At 46.2% G+C, this 19,757-nt stretch overlaps 1 long non-coding RNA gene across 1 annotated transcript; it reads left to right on the top strand.

The window, feature by feature from the left end:
- The first annotated feature begins 312 nt into the window (after positions 1-312).
- Positions 313-1,185, top strand: LOC127312369 (uncharacterized). Its single transcript, XR_007858293.2, has 2 exons — positions 313-789; positions 905-1,185. It is a non-coding gene; the product is annotated as an uncharacterized lncRNA (long non-coding RNA).
- The last annotated feature ends 18,572 nt before the right edge of the window (positions 1,186-19,757 follow it).

Below are 19,757 nucleotides of genomic sequence, written 5' to 3'. Positions count from 1 at the left end.
CCCATTTTCCTGCTCTCACATGGAGCCACGTAGGCTCATTAACAAAGTTAACCTCCCCGCACTGTTACCACCCGTACGGGGGATTCGCTCGCTATACCGACACGGCAAAACGCTACGGATGGTCGTTCCAGTCCATTCCACGTACGGGACGTTTCTTCTGGCCAGAAGCTGAAGCGTACGGATTGCCCTTTGTGGCCAGGCCCAGGCGCGTCGACCAGGTGGGCCGACCGACCTCAGCCTTCGGCCCGCTCAGCCCAACCCATGACTGTTCTTCTTCTCCCACAAAGGCATCTAAATCCACCGACGAACCTACCGCTCTGTCTTCCACCTCTCAATCAATGTACAGACAGGACCACCGCTGGACTCTCTCTTACTCTTTCCTGTGATTCTGGCAAGAAACAATTGCTGTGCAGGCCATCGACACTGCAGGCTGTATCCACCGGCGATTGACGCTTCCTCTTCTCCATTTATGCTCTTCTTCATGATCTGCAGGGCGGCAGACTCTGTTCCTCTCCTCAAGATCTCGGTTTGCACTAAACAGATGAAACGCCCCCATTATGTCATTACCTCCACCATCCGTCTCTTCACATCTAGGCATTTCTATTGTACTTTTATCTTCTCCCCGCATTATATAATAATCTCAAATCTGCGGATGCAGCAATGGGCATCACCCTCCTCATGCCGTAAAGGGGACAGAGTCGTATCTTACTGATCCCACCCATGCCTCAAAATTCTCTGCTATATAGTTCTTGATGGCTTAATTGTGTTGGACGGACCTTTAGGCTGCAGGTATAATTTCTTTTTCTTTTTCTGCATGGTTGCCACAAGCCGATCAACGTGTATATTTTCTTGATTTCTTCTACCCTATCTCTATCTCTCTCTTACTGATTGTTTTTATACACAGATCAACATCTCCATCAATAGGTCGAGGTACCGCTCTACACCTTCTCTCTGCGCATTTGGATCATGTTAGCTCATTTCTTTCTTTTTTTCTTCTTGCTTTTGTAGATTAATCTTACTCTGTACATTTTTCCTTCTTTTTGTTCTAGCATAAACAATCCCCTTTCCTTCTTGATGTTGGCCTTGTGGCAAGAGAGAGCAACACCACTAAGATGGCTTTCTTGAGTCTCTCCACTCAGTCAACAACACTTACAGATGCCATGTTTGAGCGTTCCATGTTTGATCTTTTTTGGGGTGACTTTTTTTGGTTAACTCCATGTTTGATCTGACTGCAGGTTTCTGTTTGTTTTTTTACTTGATTCACTAGGCATGCTACAAGTGGATGAAAATCGAGAGGGCACCATTCAGACCTCAATGTTTGTTTAGGTAATTACTGATTAGCAAATGATATATTCAGTTGTACAAATTCAAGCTTGCTAGAGTGTATGATAGATGCTTTGATGAATTATCTGAACTATCTAACAAGACATTCATATGGTAAAAAAACATTACTCCCTCCTGCCTTTCAATTATTTTGAGCTACCTATACTGCTATACATACTTAGTTACTTACAGTATTTACTATATATCAGACAAATAGCTCTAGGTACCTTAGTCCAGTTTCCATAGATTTACTATATATCAGACAAATGGCTCCAGTAGTCCAGTTTCCATGGAATTATCATAAATCCTCTTTGCCCCACACCTAAGTTTGTGCATCTGATTATCATGATTGATATAAGGTTGAAATTGGCTTGATGCTATGTTCAATTTTGAGAGGAAGGAGAAACAAAGAGGTGAAGACTAAGTTTTGTGCCCCTCTGCCAGTCACTGCTCATCCTTCAAGTACTACTCTACCAGCCGCACTTGAAAGCGTTCCTCTGCAGTGAGATTAGGAATTTTGAAAGGCCTCAAGGATTATCGACAGTTTATTCGAGAAAATAAGTTGGTCTAGCGATGTGCTTCCGTGTTCCAGTTTTATGATCTAATTGAATGCTGCGGAAGCTTGGAAAATTTGTGACATCAAGCTGTTGTGTAAAGTCTTCTAGCTAATGTTCAGTCAACAACCAGGTGGTGGGGTTGAGGATCTTAACCATTTCATTTTGCCCCCGTGTTGTACTTCTGAAGACAGTTGTTATCTCCGGTCAGCTTGGGATCTCTTATTTTGAAGTTCCACTTCTTGAATAACGCGGCATATTCTGAAGTGTGGTCGATTTTTTCTGTCAGCTTAATCTTACGATGACCATCAGGCCAATTATTAGTAACGCTAAAACGCTAATTATGCACAGTAATGTACAACCGAATTCTAGCTCCACATTTTGTACAGATTTGCTACTATTTTTTCAAATTTACTACTACTATGTTATGCGGTTGGACAAATTCTTTATTGCATTCTCGGTTGCAATATGCCAGTATCAACTCATTTGCCCTGTGCAAGAACTATTCCTCTTCAGCATTACATTATTACTTTGATTTGATTGCATTTTTGGGCTAACTGAGATTTTACGTGAACGATGTACTTATGTGTGGTTCTCAAAAGAAAGATTTTGTGGTACACATTTGTAGCTTTTGTTTTCTGATACAACTAATCAACAAGTCAATACGAAGCCTCGTGGGATTTACAAAAGTTTCTTACCGAGCTATGTTTTCCCATCTCAAGCAACTTAGAGTTTTTCATTTAATATTTGTGTGTTACTAAATACTCATTGTTATATATACTAAGCATTTTAATATGTGACCTCATCGTCGAACTTTCATTTCTGTTATCCACATTTGATGAATCTTTTCACGCACCTCCTATAAAGCTTCTAATATGTGTGCCCTGTTGAGAAAATTGGATGTCTTATAATTTTATTCTCCATAAAAAAATTATATAAATTCCCGCAACAACGTGCGGGGTATCATCTAGTATATCAAATTTTTCACCGCCAAATGAAAAGTCCTTGATACAAAGCTTCCAAAATATTTACATAACATAAACTGCCTGTCAAAACACCCTAAATTTTTAAGAGGGGTAAAAAATGGCAAAACTTTCACTACGTGGGGTAATATGGATGAAAAAATTGTTAAATGGAGTAATTAGTGTCACATACGACAAATCATGGGGTAAAAACTGGAATTAACTCTATTAAAAAACCACCTGATTCGAGATTTACGGAGGGGCGATCCAGCCCCATCTCCCTTCCCACCACACCCATGGCGGCGGCCGCTGTATGGATGTGACAGTTGGGAGCTGAGGCTGCTTCAGCAGTGGCGAGGGAGTTGAGGGATATCGGAGGGTTTTGTCAGCGGAGCAACGAACCCAACTAAAATAATATATGAAGCAGAACCGGTTGGATATCATTCGTTTGCAGGAGACCATCAAGCACAATTCTCCATGTCAGAGCTTCGTAGACTTTAGTGTGCTAGTCTATTCGCCTAGAATTAGCTCTTGGCGGATGGGCACCTCTCGGTTTTCACGATAATAGTTTTGAGCTGGGGGAATGGAGGAAAGGGACTTTCTTCATCAGGGCCTCGATCCTTCAGCAAAACAATAACATGAAGTGGTGCTTCATGTTGGTATACGGGCCCGCGGACCACAAGTGGACATATGAGTTCTTGTATGAACTGCTTAGGAGGTGGCTACTTGCCTTGTCCCGATGTTTCTCCGTGAAGTTTTTAATCTCATCAGGTCAGCAGGGGATAAGAACAATGCCAACATTAGTTGGTCCAAGGTGAGACAGTTTAATGAGGCCATTGCTACTTTAGCCCCGAGAGAAATATGTCGAGTGGGGGATCGTTATACATGGACTAACAAGCAACTCAACCCTGACAGATGTGTGTTTGCTAATTGCTCCGGCCTTAGCACCTGGCTTGGGAGACCGCTTTTCTGCTCTGTTTGCCGACTGCCATTAATCGGATTGGTCTGGATCATTGTCCCCTCCTCCTCCTCAGTAGTGACAAGGAGTTGGTCTGCAGAAAACCTAGGTTCTTCTTCCAGAACCCGGTGGGTCGAGGTCAATGGGTTTGGTGAGCTCTTCAAGGGGAGAGACCAGCCATGGATCCAGTGTGATACCATATTTCGAGTGCCCACCAGGTTCTGCAAAGTATTAAGTTTTGCAACTCGTGGATCACACAACGTGTACACATGAACTAGCCAGCGGAATAGAAAAGAGACATGTTTATGCATCTTGAAGTCGTTTAGTAGGCCACCAACTAGCCTGGCTGTATATAGCCTGTGCCACCGCTTCTAGCCGGCGGCATCCAACATGCATAGCCTCTCGTTGCGTCTCCGGTGGTAAAAGAGACCAGCCTTGGATCCAGTGTGATACCATATGGATAACCTATAGAAAATTAGAGTTCATACTCTTGTTAAAATAATATCATTATGACAGTTCCATATAGCCCACATCAACCCGGAAATCCCAATTCTAGTTCTAGCTTTATACGTCTTGTCCACCTCGTTTAACCAATTTTCAAACATATTGGTGACATTGGTAGGAGGAGGAATATTAAAAGTGAACCGAATAATTTTTCAAATGACTTTAGCGAAGGGACAATCAAAGAATAAATGGTTGATTGATTCTGGTGAATTACAGAACGTACATTTCTTACAACCATTCCAATTTCAGTGAGTTAAATTGTCCTTCGTGATTATGCCTTTTTTTATGAAGAAAACATGTAAAGATCTTAACTTTCAGTGGTACCTTAAGCTTCGAAATATATTTATGGAAATAAATCGTATGACTATTCATATAATCCGCGTACATCGACTTAACAGTAAAAGATCCAAAAGTTGTTAACTTCCACACGAAAATATCCTTCTTATTGGACAAGATTACAAGCATAAGTCGTTGGAACGAACTTTTGCTTATGTTCATCCTTCTTCGTGTCTAGACATACACTAGTCACTTTATTGCAGTGGCTTAGTGTAACTGATACCGTCTTGATATCAATATATTTTTTTTATGGAAAAAAGATAACACACATTAACTAAGATATGCCTAGAAGAACACACGAGCCTCTTCCAACAGTAGACAAAATGAAACGGAAAGGAAATATACACCTAATCTGCTTCACGAGGTAGCAAGCTTTGCGTGGAGAGTTGAGAGTCTCGTGGTAGAACAGCGAGAAGTTACGTGCAAGTCCAAGGATTTCTCGTCTAGTAAACTGGAAAAAAACTCCTCAACGAAATGATGTAGCCCGAGCTGCCTTGTAAGCCACCACCGTGCTCTCTGCACCGACCTGAATTCAGCTAGGTACCCAGCCAAAAATCAGAGAATCGCCATGTTAGAACGGTGAATAAAGGACAGTCAATTCGGCACATAACATAGAGATCTGGCTCAGCATCCGTCTCACCTAGCCTGTGAATGGAATATTTTGTACTCGCTGTTCTAATATGGAAAACAATAGACCTGAACTAACTTAGTTTTAGTCGAGTTCTACGTCATTAAATTTGTATCATGATTCATGTACTTGTGTTTTAAGTTAGGTTGCAATTAAAAAATAACTTCCGATCGTTAAATTTTGCTTGATGTTTTGTGTTAACGGTGAGTTGCAACATGAATTTCAATTAAGATTAGAAAAAAGATATTACCGAACCGGTACGTGAGAGAGTCCTCAAGCCCGCATCTCTCTGAAACAAAACGACCGCCCACTCCCTTGGGTGGGATCCCCGCCGCAGCTGCTATCTGCTCCCGCCGGCGGCGTGCCGCACGTCCTTGATTGAGGCTTTGTTGCCGGTTCCGGTCGATTTTGCGCCGCCTTGGATTGTCGCCCCTCTGTACCGCCGTGTTTGGCCACACGGCCAGGGCCGCCGGCGCTGCACGACGACCACTACCTCCTCTGTTTGTCCCGTTGTATACCGACTAAGCCACACAGGCTAGGCAAATCACGTCCTCATTCGCTCCCTTTTGAACGGGCGCCGCCGCCCCCAGCAACTTCTCTCACATTGGCATATGGGCAAGCTGATACCTTTCTAATCAGATCTTTTTTTTGAGATGTTTCTAATCAGATCTTGGTAATGTGGCTTGTTGATTCCAAGAAGCTAGACGTATTTAAACCGGCACAACTCCGTACAATATAGCGAGCTCAGCGCAAAAAATACAGAAAGGGGCTTCGCAGCTTTTGACGGTAGGGGCTTCTGGCCCATCGATGCTTAGCAGGCTCACCAAAGCAGCAACATGGCTTGTGACCCAGGCGGGATTAGAGACAGCACGACGGATAGACGAGCAAAATCGTTACAATGGGTGGTGCTATACACCGCCATCCCTATTCGCCGCTCATTGCGGGAGCGATTCGCTCCCGCTTAAGCGACGGATAGGACGGGCCGGCCCATTAGCGGCTAGCATGTACGGTTTTTCCTTCTGTTGTCTGGGTTTTTGGGATTTTTTCGGTTTTGCAGGTTTCTTTTGGTTTTTTGCTGCGTTGGTTTTCATGATGACAATTTTTTTCAGATTTTTTTTATTCTGAATTAAAATGTTCATATTATAAATTTGTTCAAATTCGAAATTTGTTCAAATTTGAAATTTGTTCAAATTCGAAATTTGTTCAATTTCGAAATTTGTTCAAATATAAATTTTGTTCGACATGAAATTCTTTGTTTTTTAAATTGTTCGGTTTTTAATTTGTTCGATTTTGAATTTTGTTCTGTTTTCATTTTTGTTCAGATTTTAAAATCTAAACCGAACAAAAAAAAAGAAAAAGAAAAAAGCTTAAACGGGCCGAGCCCGTAGCTGCTATTGATTGCGCCGGCCTGAACGGGGACGATCGTCCGCTCCGCTTAAGGCGGCCAATAGGCGCACCCGCTATACAGATCTGATCGGCACGAAAGAGTTGCCGCACACCCCCCACCTTCCCGGCTGTTAACTGGGCCGCGGCCCATCAGGTAAACCTCTTTTTCTTTTTTCGTTTTCGTTTTCTTATTCTTTTTTCTTTTTTCTGTTTAGAGTTTTGTTTTTAAACTAACATTTTACATGCTTTTTTATGTTTTCAAAATTTGTTCGAAATTTTCTGTCTACAGATTTTAAAAATGTTCAATTTTAATTTCGTTCAAATTTTGAAAATTTTCCAAAATTCAAAAATTGTTCGAAATTAAAATTTTGTTCAAATTTCAAAAAATCATTGAAATTTTAAATTTGTTCAAGATAAAAAATTTGTTCCAACTTAGAAATTTGTTCAAATTTAAAAATCGTTCCAAAATTAAAAATTGTTCAAATTTCAAAATTTGTTCAAGATTCAAAATTTGTTCAAATTTCGAAATTCATTCAAATTTGTTCAAACTTGAACATTTTTCAAAATTTGGAAGTTTTCGAAAATTATTTTAAACAAAAAATAAAACAAGCGAACAAAAAAAGAAACACTAAAAAAGAAAACAGAAAACAGAAAAGAAAAGAAAAGGGAGAAAAAATAGTAAAAAATCGCCTAACCGGGCCGGCCCACACCGCGCGCCGGGGGTGTGCGGCGCGGTGCAGGTGCCGACTTGGTCGGCATATAGGAATCGCCGATATAATTGGCACGGAGCGAACTTCACTTAGGCGATGGCAATCATTATAATTTCGTTTAAAAAATATAGGATAATTAGAAAGTGGACGAAAATTTGGGGAGAAGCTTAGTCACATTATTAGTAGGCAAAGATAAAGATAAAGATAGATGTCCTCACAAAAAAACACCACAGAACAAAATGAAACGAACCATTTCCAAGTGTTGAGATACATATCTTGTATATCTGGATGTGTATCCTCTGTAGTTATTGTATAGCGATACATATCCTTGTATTTACTATTGGGCCCGCCTCCTTCCTTGTATAGTCGAGGACGTGGCCTATATATGTACCGCCATATGCATCCGATCAATACATCGAGCATTGCATCTCCTTCTACATGGTATCAGACACCTCCTAGATCCTAAACCCTAGCCGCGCGCCGCCTCTCCTCCCCGTGCGCCGCACCCCCTCCCCCAACCCCTAAACCCTAGCAGCGCCGCCTCTCCTCCCTCTCCAGCCGCGCGCCGCCTCCCCTTCTTCATCATGTCAACCCCTAGCTCCAATCCCTTCGCCGACTCCTCCATCCCCGACCCCGGCCAACTCCGCGCCGTCGCCATCACCGACCATGTCCCCGTCAAGCTGTCCACCACCGCCGCCAACTACCTCGCCTGGAAGACGTACTTCTACCTCCTCTTCCGCGAGTACAACCTGCGCGACCACATCGACGGCACCGCCGACCTCCTCGCCTGCGATGCCGACTGGCTGGCCATCGACGCCACCATCATCCGCTGGCTCTTCCTCACCGTCTCGCCGGACATCTTCAAGACCGTCGTTCGGGAAGGCGATGATGCCCGCACAGTGTGGGGGAAGATCAACCGGCCTCTTCACCAATAACAAGCTCCAACGTGTTGTCTTTTTGCAGCAGGAATTCTTCGGCACACCCCAGGGCGATCAAACCTTGGACGCCATCGCCCGCGCCTCAAGGCAATCTCCGACGAGCTCCAGGACCTTGGGTTCCGGATTGGCGACGAGCTTCTCCTCTCCACCCTCACCGCCGGCCTCAGCGAGGACCTCGGCAACGCCGCCTCCAACCTCACCCTCATGACCAACCCTACGTTCGAGCGGGCGGTCGACTACCTCCGGCTGGAGGAACGCCGGCTGAAGGGTGTGCGCACCCGGGCGGTTCACACCGCTCTCTGGGCAAGCGGCAACAGCGTTCTTCCTCATGGCGGAGGAGCTCCACCGGCGCCCACCCCCGCCCCTCCACACTCTGCGCCTCAGCCGCAACAGCACCAAGGAGGAGGGGGCGGTGGCCGCGGCCATCGCCGTGGCCGTGGTGGTGGCCGTGGCGGTGGCCACAACGGCGGCCCTGGCATCGTCGGTCCGCGCCCCGGGTACTCACACCCCACCCCGCCGTGGGCGGGCGGACACAACCCACGGACGGGGGTCGTGCACGCCACACCATGCCCGTTCCGCGCCCCGTCCCCGGCACCGTCGGCCCCCGTCCGCCGACGCACCAGGCCTTCATCGCCACGCCACCGCAGGCTCCGCCGGCCTGCCCTACGCTCCGTCTACGGCGGCATGATGCCGCAGCCCCGGCGGCCCACCGGGACCAAGGCCTGTACACCGCCCTTCAGCACGCCCCCTCGCCGGGCGCCTACTCTGGCGGTGGAGACTGGTTCATGGACACCGGAGCCTCCGCACACATGGCTGCTCACCCGGGTAACCTTTCCACTTCATCTCCGACATCCACTTCCTCTCGCATCATCGTCGGTAACGGTGCTGGTCTTCCCATCTCTCATATTGGCTCCACTCACTTTCCTTCTAATTCCACACCATTGTCTCTTAATAATGTCTTAGTTTCACCACATCTTGTTCAGAATTTAGTTTCCGTCAAAACTCTTTCTCGCGATAACTCAGAATCGTGGAATTTGACGAGTTTGGTTTTTCTCAGAAAGGACGCCCGTACACGGATGGTTTTGCACCGCCGTGAGAGTCCCGGCGACTGCACCCCGTTCAGCCGTCTCCCTCCACTCACGCCGCACCTCGGCGCTCTCGCCGGCGTCGACCTTTGGCACGCTCGTCTTGGCCATCCCAGCTCCACCTCGCTCCGCCAAATAATGAGAGGCTTTTCTTTTTCATGTAATAAAATGGCGGCTCACTCATGTGACGCCTGCCGACTAGGCAAACATGTTCGGCTTCCTTTTAGTACTTCATCCACAGTTGCATCTTTTCCTTTTCAATTACTTCATAGTGATGTATGGACGTCCCCTATACCGAGTAATTCTGGTTTTCTTTATTATCTTGTTATTCTCGATGATTTTTCTCACTTTGTCTGGACTTTTCCTCTTCGTAAGAAATCTGATGTCGCTTCAACACTCACCGCCTTTTATTCTTATGTATCTACACAGTTCGGTCGTCCCATCCTCGCCCTCCAAACTGACAACGGCAAGGAGTTCGACAACACCACCATCCGCACCCTCCTCTCCACCCACGGCACCATCTTCCGCCTAACTTGCCCATACACCTCCCAGCAGAACGGCCGCGCCGAGCGCGTCCTACGCACCCTTAATGACTGCGTCCGTACCCTCTTGTTCCACGCCCACATGCCCCCTCAGTTCTGGCCGGACGCCCTCTCCACCGCCACCCTCCTAATCAACCTACGCCCGTGTCGCCCTCGCTGGAATTACACACCACATAACCTCCTGTTTGGCTCACCCCCCTCATACGACGGTCTCCGCATTTTTGGTTGTCGTTGTTTCCCTAGTACCGCTGCCACCACCCCTCATAAACTCGCACCTCGCTCCATTCCGTGTGTATTTCTCGGTTACCCGGCTAACACCAAAGGCTACCGTTGCTATGATCCGGTCTCTCACCGCGTCATCACGTCCCGGCACGTGTACTTTGATGAGCACTGTTTTCCCTTTGCACAGGAACAGGTGAGGACTTCTCCTCCCGCGACTGACAGTCCGCGACGTCGCGGTCCTACCTTGGTGGAGGTCCCTGGCTCGGCAGCGCCTCCGCGCGCTCCCTCTACTACAGCTGCGACGCCTTCCATGACGCCCTCGAGCCCTGCCTCGGGCTCACACGTGGCGCCCTCGAGCCCCGCCTCGGGCGTCGCCGCCTCGCCCCCGACACCGCCCGCGTCGCCCGCCATATGCATCCGATCAATACATCGAGCATTGCATCTCCTTCTACACCAAGCAGGCATCATGCCGGTATATCATGGCGATGGATCCAAATGACGCAGAGAAATGCTTTGGCGAAATTTATTCAGCCTTCCCAAACAGGAGCGCATGCAGCTAGCACAGTAGCACCCCATGTGGAACATGGTGGCACAAGCTTCAGCAAGGCAAGCAGTGCAGCCAGCCACACTGACACTGGGATCTATGTCCATTCTCAGCATACAAGACATTGCTTAATTTCTATGGTGCCACGTGATGCAGATGGTTGGTCGCGTAGCGGTCCAGGGATTGATCCTGAATTCGTCATCTCTCCGGTATCGGCATATCGCACACTCGCATGTGTGTGTTCATGGCTGACCAGTTCATCCCTCACTCTCCCTCCCTCGCTCCCGTTCATGGCTCCTCTGACGGTGTGCACCTCCGGATCCATTCTCTCGATGGATCCTACCTAGTATGTCCACTAATTACTCAACTGAATCCTCCCCGAGTGACCTTGGTCCAGGGCAAGACCATAGATTTTGGGGGGCCCACTGGCGGAGCTTTTCTAGCGGGGGGGGGGGGGGGGGGGGGGGGCATGGCCCCCCTACTCCTGAAAATTCTTTAGAATTTGTATTTATGCAGTTTAATCGTGATTGGTGTTCTTTGGCCATGTAAATCTTCAAAAAGCTCCACCACTTGGTCGCGCACAAAAGATTTTAAAAAGTATTAGTATTCCGCAAAAGAAATATTAAGGTAATACAATAGCATATACTAAATAGTATGAATATTTGAAAAATCCATGGTCTTTGAAATACCGGACAAAACATACTATGCATTTCTATTAATCTAGTGAACTATATACCATGATTCTTATTTCTACCATTATCTATTTGTAGACGCATGTATATACATATATATTTCTATAATTAATCACATCAAAAATTATGAGGATTAGTGTTGTTTTGCACAGATGTCGCCGGTCCGCTTCGCCTCCGGTGGCCTTAGTGCCTTGGAGGTGTGGTGGACCAGGACCCCTCGTCGGCGGGGAGTTTCCGTTCTTTATTTAGCTTGGTTTTAGTATTTTTTCGGAATGGTGAGGCGTCGGCTATATAAAGAAGCCAGAATAAGGTCATTCCCGTCCTATTCTCGCTCTGGTGGTGCGTTTAGCACCGACGGAGAGCACATGCACTTGTGTGTCCGGCAAATCTCGGGGGATCTGATCGATTTTCGTGTTCATTTGTCTGGTTTCATGTCAATCTCTTTTGATCTACGGTTGTCATCATTGGCGATGGTTGCTGCTCTTGTGTGCTGATTATTTGGGTCTTAGCACGACGATTTCCTATATGTCTACTACAACAAGCTCTACTATGATAAGGTTTATCTGGCTCGGTGATGTAGGGGTGAGGACGGCGGCGCGCCTTCAGCTCGTGTAGTCATCGCTAGGTGGTCCAAGTACCTATTTATATTTTGTGTTACTTTTTGAATTAGTTTTACTATTTGATAATTATTAATAGATCGGTAAAAAAATTGTAAACAAAATTGTAACTGAGATTAGATACATACCGCAACGGAGGAGCTCAACCAGCTGGTACTCACGTACGACCAGATGAGACGAGCAATCCTTCGGCTTCGGCAAGTAGTTCCAATGTTCAACCAACTAAATGAGTCTAAGACTACTAGTACTGCAAGTAATTTTAGGGGTTATTTCATGTCCAATTCAGCAAATTATGACTAGTCTAATGGATCAGTATGTGCCATATGAAAAAGGTTAAACAGATCAGATGATCAGAAACACAAAAGCGTAGCAGTTCCTTTGGCCACTCCTACTTGAACCATATAGCAACGGAGCGCCGTCTCCCAATTATCCTTCATCTTTGTTCATGATTAGCAGGTATTGCAACTCCTACATTGTATATAGTACTAGTACAAAGTGGTACCACTACAACATCTAATCATGATGGTTCTGCTGAACAATACACAATACAGTACACTCCTTTCACTTTCGGTAGTATATCCACTGTTTGTGCAGTTGAGCATTCTGTCAGGTGGAGGCTTCTCAGCCTCCCCAGGTGTTCTGCATTTGCAGCTCCATCCACCCCTGAGGCCCAAACTGAAAGACAAACGAGAGCAGTTAAAAACCCTTCGATCAGGTCAACGAGATTCAGATAACAATATCGAAGCAGAGCAGATCTGCAAAGGAGTTGGGGCCTTGCTTTCCATGCCCTAGCTAGCATTGCTTTTGATCCCATTGACTAATAAACACTTGCACTCTCACCACCGATCTGATGATAATTTACTGGCAGTTGCGTAGCCTAAGCCAATCCATCCTAGCCCAGTACTAGTAGCATCAACATTATTAGTAGCATGTTAGGACCAGGACATTCTCGGGAAGCCAGTTTAATCCCGTCAATGTTAACACCGAGACACCATGCGTGCTCTCACCTTCAGACTCCACTTGCAGTCGACACCTGGTGCGTTTGCTGTTGATTCCCCGTGCAGAGATTCTGCTTTGGCAATATTTTACGCTTGGTTGATATGCTTTTCTTGATCCGTTCGTGACAAGGCTTTAGATTAGATTAAACTAACAGTGAAGAATATATTTTAGGTGCTTCTTGTCGGGGCTTCACTCTAGGCCTTGTACTGGCATCATGTCGTTCTGGAGTCTAGACTGAAGACATACGATTTGGTGTCCGGTCCTCTTTCAGAAAAGGTTGCGATTTTGTAAAGCAAAGTAGGTAGTTATATCAGGTAGAGTAAATATACGTTTGATTCATGGTTGAAACAAAGTGGTATAGATCTGATCTGAAGTGTGAGCTATATGCTTTCGTTATCTTGGCATACAATTGACATCAGGGACACCTGCTATTCACTACTTTTCGCTTAGAATTGCTATTAACTACACTGTGTTTTAAGAATTGTGAACTTTTGCACAAGGGCACTTTTGTAGCTAAAGCCCATAACCTAGGAAAGGATAGACGCTTCCGCCGTCGAGCATGTTACGTCTTGGCACTCGCAGAGTTCAGGTCCTACGGTAGACAACGGTTGTTTCATTCTGAGTCTAGACTGAACAAATACTATTTGGTATGCCTGGCTTACAAAGGGTTGCACATTTTATAAAGCAAAGTAGTTATATCAGGTGGAATACCCGCAAAAAAAAATTAGGTGGAGTAAATCGGTTTGTTTATGTTGAAGCAAACTGGTCTACATCTAATCTGAAGTGTGAGTTATCTTTTCATTATCTTGGTACGATTGAGTTCACCTGCTATTAACCACTTTGTTTTAAGAATTGGGTACTTATCTAAGCCCATAATCTAGGGAAAGAATGAGTCCATAACATCCCTTTAGCCCTATTTGTTGGATCTTGGTTTTGGTATCATATGGTCGCAATGCTAGTTCAACCAATGACAAACAGAGTGTGGTGTCCTATGAAAGACAACAAAGGTTTTTTTTTTTAAAGGAAGGCAAAAGCTTTGCCCTTTCATCGTTAATTAGGAAGGAGAACAAGAGTTAAACAAGCTTCATATGCACAAAGTTAAATACACCGCAAAGGCTCCGAGGGACGAAATCAAAATCCTACCTTCTGGCATTACGTAATTTAAATGATTTGCCCCTGCCATGTGCCAAATTGGAAGTCTCCTCCTCGATTTTCGTCACAATAATCAACGACGACGTGGAAACATATATAAAGACCTTCACATTTCTCTCGTTCCAGAGATACCAAGGACACTAGAGGTACTAGTGAATAGAGGTCTTTGTGATTCGTATCACTCGATATTATCTATATGGCCACCACCCATCGGTTGATTTGTAAACTTGCCGGTCTTCCAAATAAAGGGATTCCTTCCAAACTCTGACCACGTATCATCATTTGAAAATAAGGTGGGCATTCAACTTGTTCTCATATTTGTGTTACTGATATACGGCATAATTTGATCATCCCCGCTTCTGTAGGAGGCCAGTCATCCAAATACGTCCTTAAATGGCTAGCAAAGCGAAGAATTTTCACTTAGGCCGAGCCTAAATATACAACACCGTCTACAACATCGTAGATTTGTGATTCACTTGAATTGAAGTTTGTGCACTGAGGCCGGGTTCTCGAAAAATAGTGTCATGACTCATGAGTCCCTCTGTGAAGTTGTAGGCCACTAATCATTTCCCAAAGGCAGAAAATGAGCCTCGCTCGTTTGAACGGTGGACTAAATGTACAATCTCACCACCTAGTTCAGATATTGGATGATGAAGTAAATGTACACAATATACTACTCCCTCCGTCCTAGAGTGTAAGTCATATTTCCAAAAACTATTTGTCCCATAACCCCACCTCTAAGGCATAATTTTATTTAATGAGGGAGAGAAAGGAGTTGCATGCACCAATGAGGGAGAGAAAGAGAATGCATGCACCAATGAGAGAGAGAAAAGGAGCTGCATGCACCAATGAGAGAGAGAAAAATAAAACCCAATCAGCTAGTACCTTGGGCCAAGATATTCAAAAATTATGACTTACAAACTAGGACGAAGGGAGTACTTCCGTCCCACTAAAAATGTAATTTTGCTGGGTCGGAGGAAGTACACTTGTTGGCTCGATTCCTTCATCACAAAAAAAGAAAGAAAAGGACAAAACGGATGTAAACTGCCGCGCGAAACCCGCACTTTGCGCCACTAAGGGCATCTCCAACCGGGCGACCCAAACGGACGCGCTGGACCGTCCGTTTTGGACCGTTTAGGTGGCCGCGCGGACACCCGGACAGCGCCCCGCGTCCGCGTGTCCGTTTGGGTCGCACGCTGCGCCCAACGCTGCGGCCACCCATTTGGCCATTTGGCATATTTCTTTGGGAAATAGGCCATCTGGCCACACATACTTATAAATAGTATCTAACAAATATAGAAAATATCTAACAATTATAGAATAATATCAAGTAGCATAAAATAATAAAATAATATCGATTTCATTGTCGAGGGTGCTCCTCGGTAATGCCCTCCGATAGAGGCTTAGGGTTGATGGAATCCTGCAAGCTGACACGAGACATCGGTTCACAGACAAGCGGGGAGAGCGATTTACCCAGGTTCGGGGCCCTCGATGAGGTAAAACCCTTACGTCCTGCCTGTCTGTTCTTGATTATGATGATAATGGGTTACAATGGGGTGCTAAATAGTTCGGCTGAGATCTCGTCGAGATGGCTAAGTACTAGGGTAACCTAGCTCTAAACTTCTGTTGGCTAAGATCGCTAAGATTGGTTGTGTCCCTCGACAGCCCCTCTCCTGGCCTTTATATAGGAGGCCAGGTCTCAAGAGGTCTAGTCGAGTACGACTAGGTTTACAGTAAATCTATCTCTAGACTTTCCTTGTTCGGCTCCTTCCGCGTCTTGTACTTCAAGGAACCTTCCGTTGCACCGTCTTAGTGGCCCATCTTGCCGTCGAGTGCCTTCATGGACCTCCAACTAGGAAATACAGGGTAGGGCAACATTGGTTACCCGAAGGGTAATGCCCACGTCAGTAGCCCCCGAGTGTCTAGCCGAAGGTAGTTCGGGTAGAGACTAAAGCATGCCTTCTTCCGATGTCCTTCTCCTCAGTCGTTCTTGTTTTCCTTCTGTCTGCATTATCTTCTTCTATCGGGTGCGCGTCAGCGCTCCCGATGGGAGTAGCCCCCGAGTCTAGGTACGGATGCTTGCAATCCGTGCGTAGACTCAAGTTGTACCACTCGGACATTTTTCTCTGCCGAAGTTTTTCTGCAAGTCTTCGTAGGTCATCCGATGTATTTTTCTCATGCAAGGGATAATGAGTAACGTGCCCAACTTTTGCTGGTTAACTGCCGATGGCAAAACAACGTTACCCTACACAGAATCAAGTCCCCGGGCATGATCCTGGAGTGCGAAAAAAGTTCTGTCGGGTGCGCGTCCAGCGCTCCCGATGGGAGTAGCCCCCGAGTCTGGGCACGGGTGCTGGCAACCGGGTGCAGACTCGAGTCGAACAATTTCCTCTTCTTGTAAGGCCTTCTTTTCAATTTCTTCGAGTCCTCATTTTGTCGGGTGCGCGTTCAGCGCTCCCGATGGGAGTAGCCCCCGAGTCTAAGTGCAGATGCTTTGCAATCTGTGCATAGACTCAAATTCGTCATCCGATACCTTTTCATTCCTTCGAATGCTTTGAGCATGACGTCATTGATGATGCTTTACTAATATCTTGATTTTGACTGACAGGACATGACCTGCTGGGCCTATTCTTTCTTTGTCTGGCCCTTTTCGCACAGTCACCAAGGTGTCTCCTCGATTTCTGCAATCTTTAATTGAAAAGATCCACTGAATGAACCGGTAGCAACGACACGTTCCTACACAGCTCTCAATTTCTCCTTAAAATCTACAAAGGGCGAAAAATCCCTAATCTTCTCCCACATTTTCCGTAGCATCTTCTCATTCTTCTCCTTCTTCCTCCCTTCGCTGCTGCTGCGCCGCCACCACTGCTTTTCCAATCTTCCCCAGATCGCACAATGGTGAAGAAGAAGAATCTTACCGCCGCCGCCAGTTCCACTAGCGGAGGCGCCGCCGCCAAGTCCTCCTCTTCTCTTCCGAAGGGGAGAGCTCCGAACGCTCCTCCCCCAGCTCCAGCGCCGCTAGCGCCGCCAAGTTCAGTGGCCAAGCCCGGAGACTGGATAGCATCAACCGTCACCAAGCGTGACGAGAAGAGATCCCAAAGCCTGGGATTAATCTCCTCTGACGAGGGGAATGTGATCTTTCCAGGTGCGATTTCTCGGCCTAATCCCCCTACTGGCTTTACCGTGATGTTCTTATCATTCCTATATCGGGGTCTTTCACTCCCCGCTCATGAATTCCTCCTCCATCTCTTGCGAACTTACGAGATCCAATTATGGAAACTCACTCACAACTCAATCCTCCACGTTGCTGTGTTCATCACCCTTTGCGAGGCATTTCTGGGCATCAAACCTCATTTTGGGCTGTGGAAAAAGATCTTCTATGTGAAGAGATACAGCAGTAGTAATGGATCCTTTGTCACCGGAGGGGTGGGGTTTGTAGCTCGTTCGGATGTTAACTACTTCAATTTCCCAATGAGAGAATCTGTGCAAGGGTGGAGATTGAAATGGTTTTACGTCAAGGATTCCTTGTCACCCGAATCCCAGCTTCCTTGCTTTGTCGACGTCCTTGAAGACAAGCCTAAGAATTCCTGGAAGAACATTCTCTCACCCGAAGAAGGAGTAGCAGCCGATGAATTATTTGCCAAATTTCTTCGAATCAAAGAGGCCGATGGCCAAACCATGGTCGGCACAGAGGTGGCAGCATTGTTTCTGAAACGTCGAGTCCAACCAGTCATGGCCAGAGTTCGTCCGATGTGGTTGTATTCAGGTCCAAAGGATGAGACCAGGATTAATGCTGCCGAACTGTCGGAAAAGGAACTGCTCGATGAAGTCCGTCGCCTTACTTTCTTTAGTCAAGAAGACTCGATCCCATTGACATCTTCTTACACTCCTCTTGATGCCGATCATCCGCCACCAGAGGTAACTTTCCCTTTTCAAATTCTTATCACGTTTCTTTTACTTTAGTCAACATAATTACCGTTTCTTTTACTTTAGTCAACATAATTACCACTGCTCTTATTCGTTTTTCTTTTCGACAGATCCCCATAGTCCCTGGAGATTTGCACGATTCGCTAAACAATACTTTTGAGGGAAGAGACTCTTCAGTACTCGTTGATTTTTTCACACTGTCGAGCATACATGCCCAGAGAGCGATCACGATGATCCAATAGATTCCGAAACTGTTCACACCGAACTTCCTCCCTCAGCCGATGACGCTTGCGACACAGAGGGATCAGTGCGTGATGATAATGCTGATCGTGATGCCTTTGTTAATGCAGTTGTGGAGGAGTCCAGGGCTTCACCCGTGAAGAGATCAACCGGCGGCTTTGCCGATGAAGACGATCTCCTTGATATGTAAGTAACTTCTTCCTTTTTGCTATATTTTGTCCCCTTGTTTCTCGCATTCTTTTCATAACTTCTCTCGACCATTTCCTTTTTGTAGGGACGAGGGTTTTGCTGAGCCTTCGTCTAAGAAAGCCAGATCTGATGTTGTTCCGCCAGCTGTTGCCGCTTCCGAAGCATCGGCTCCCAAGGCAGCTCAGGCATCAACTGCTTCTTCCCTTTCCAAGGGGAAAGATGTTCCTGCCGCCACCACGACTCCTCCTTCTGTAAGTCCTTGTTGAATACAACGTGAATTTCTTGAACTGTGCCTTGTCTAACGATTCTTTGTAAAACATCCTTTTTTCCCTAAGGATTTGCGAGGTGTTATATCTTCTTTGGAGGCCTTTGCCTCTCAATTTACCTCTCTGGAAGCGGACAAAGTTCGACTGCAGGAGGAAGTTAAATCTTCCTCTTCGAAGTTTGACGGCGCCATCAAAAAGGCTGCCACGGCTCGCCAGGAGGTCGACTCCCTGAAAGAGGAGCTGGGCAAACTGAAGGAGAGGCTCAAAGAGGAGGAAGCTCGGGCAGCTGAAAAGGATGAGCTCCTTCGTCAATCTTCTTTGGCTCTACTTGGTAAGCTCTTTCATACATCTCTGTCGATTATTACTCTTATGGATTCGTTCCTTTATCAATGATCTTTTCCAATTCGTTTTCTTGCAGAAGCTGCCAACATTCCTGCTGCTGCCTTGGACAAAGTTCCAAACAACTCTCCGGCAAATGGTGTGTCGATGGCTCTCACCTCCCACCAGCTTACGCGGGAGCTTCTTGAAAAGGGAAAGGGTGCCCTGGCGCGGATGCACTTGATGATTTTCCCCAAGATCAAGCAGGACAAAACCCTGGGGCAGCTGATCGATGCCTTCGCGGTTAACACCAAGGAGGTTATCGAGGTATTCAAGCGTACTTCACGCACCTATGGTGCCCTCCTTGCCTTCCAGCTTATGATGGGTTACGGCTTTAAGGGTGACATCGAAGAAATGACTAAGGAGCTGCCGAAAGAGCAAGACGAGCAATTTGTTGACTTAAGCGCCTTTAAATCGTCTGCCCTTACTTGCGCTCGCCAGCTCCTTGAGCTAGTTTCGTCAAGGAAGTCATCGGCTGGACCCAGTTTATCGACTTAGACCCAGGCCCCTTGATTTTTGTAACAAACTTATCTTCGAGCTGATGTGAAACATTGTTCTGCTGCAAAACTTATGTTTGTAATAAACTCCGTGCTAGCAATGTTGCT

The sequence above is a fragment of the Lolium perenne genome, chromosome 7 (genome assembly GCF_019359855.2).
Source record: "Lolium perenne isolate Kyuss_39 chromosome 7, Kyuss_2.0, whole genome shotgun sequence".
In the NCBI taxonomy this organism is placed as follows: domain Eukaryota; kingdom Viridiplantae; phylum Streptophyta; class Magnoliopsida; order Poales; family Poaceae; genus Lolium; species Lolium perenne.
This window is presented reverse-complemented; position numbering and strand designations above follow the sequence as displayed.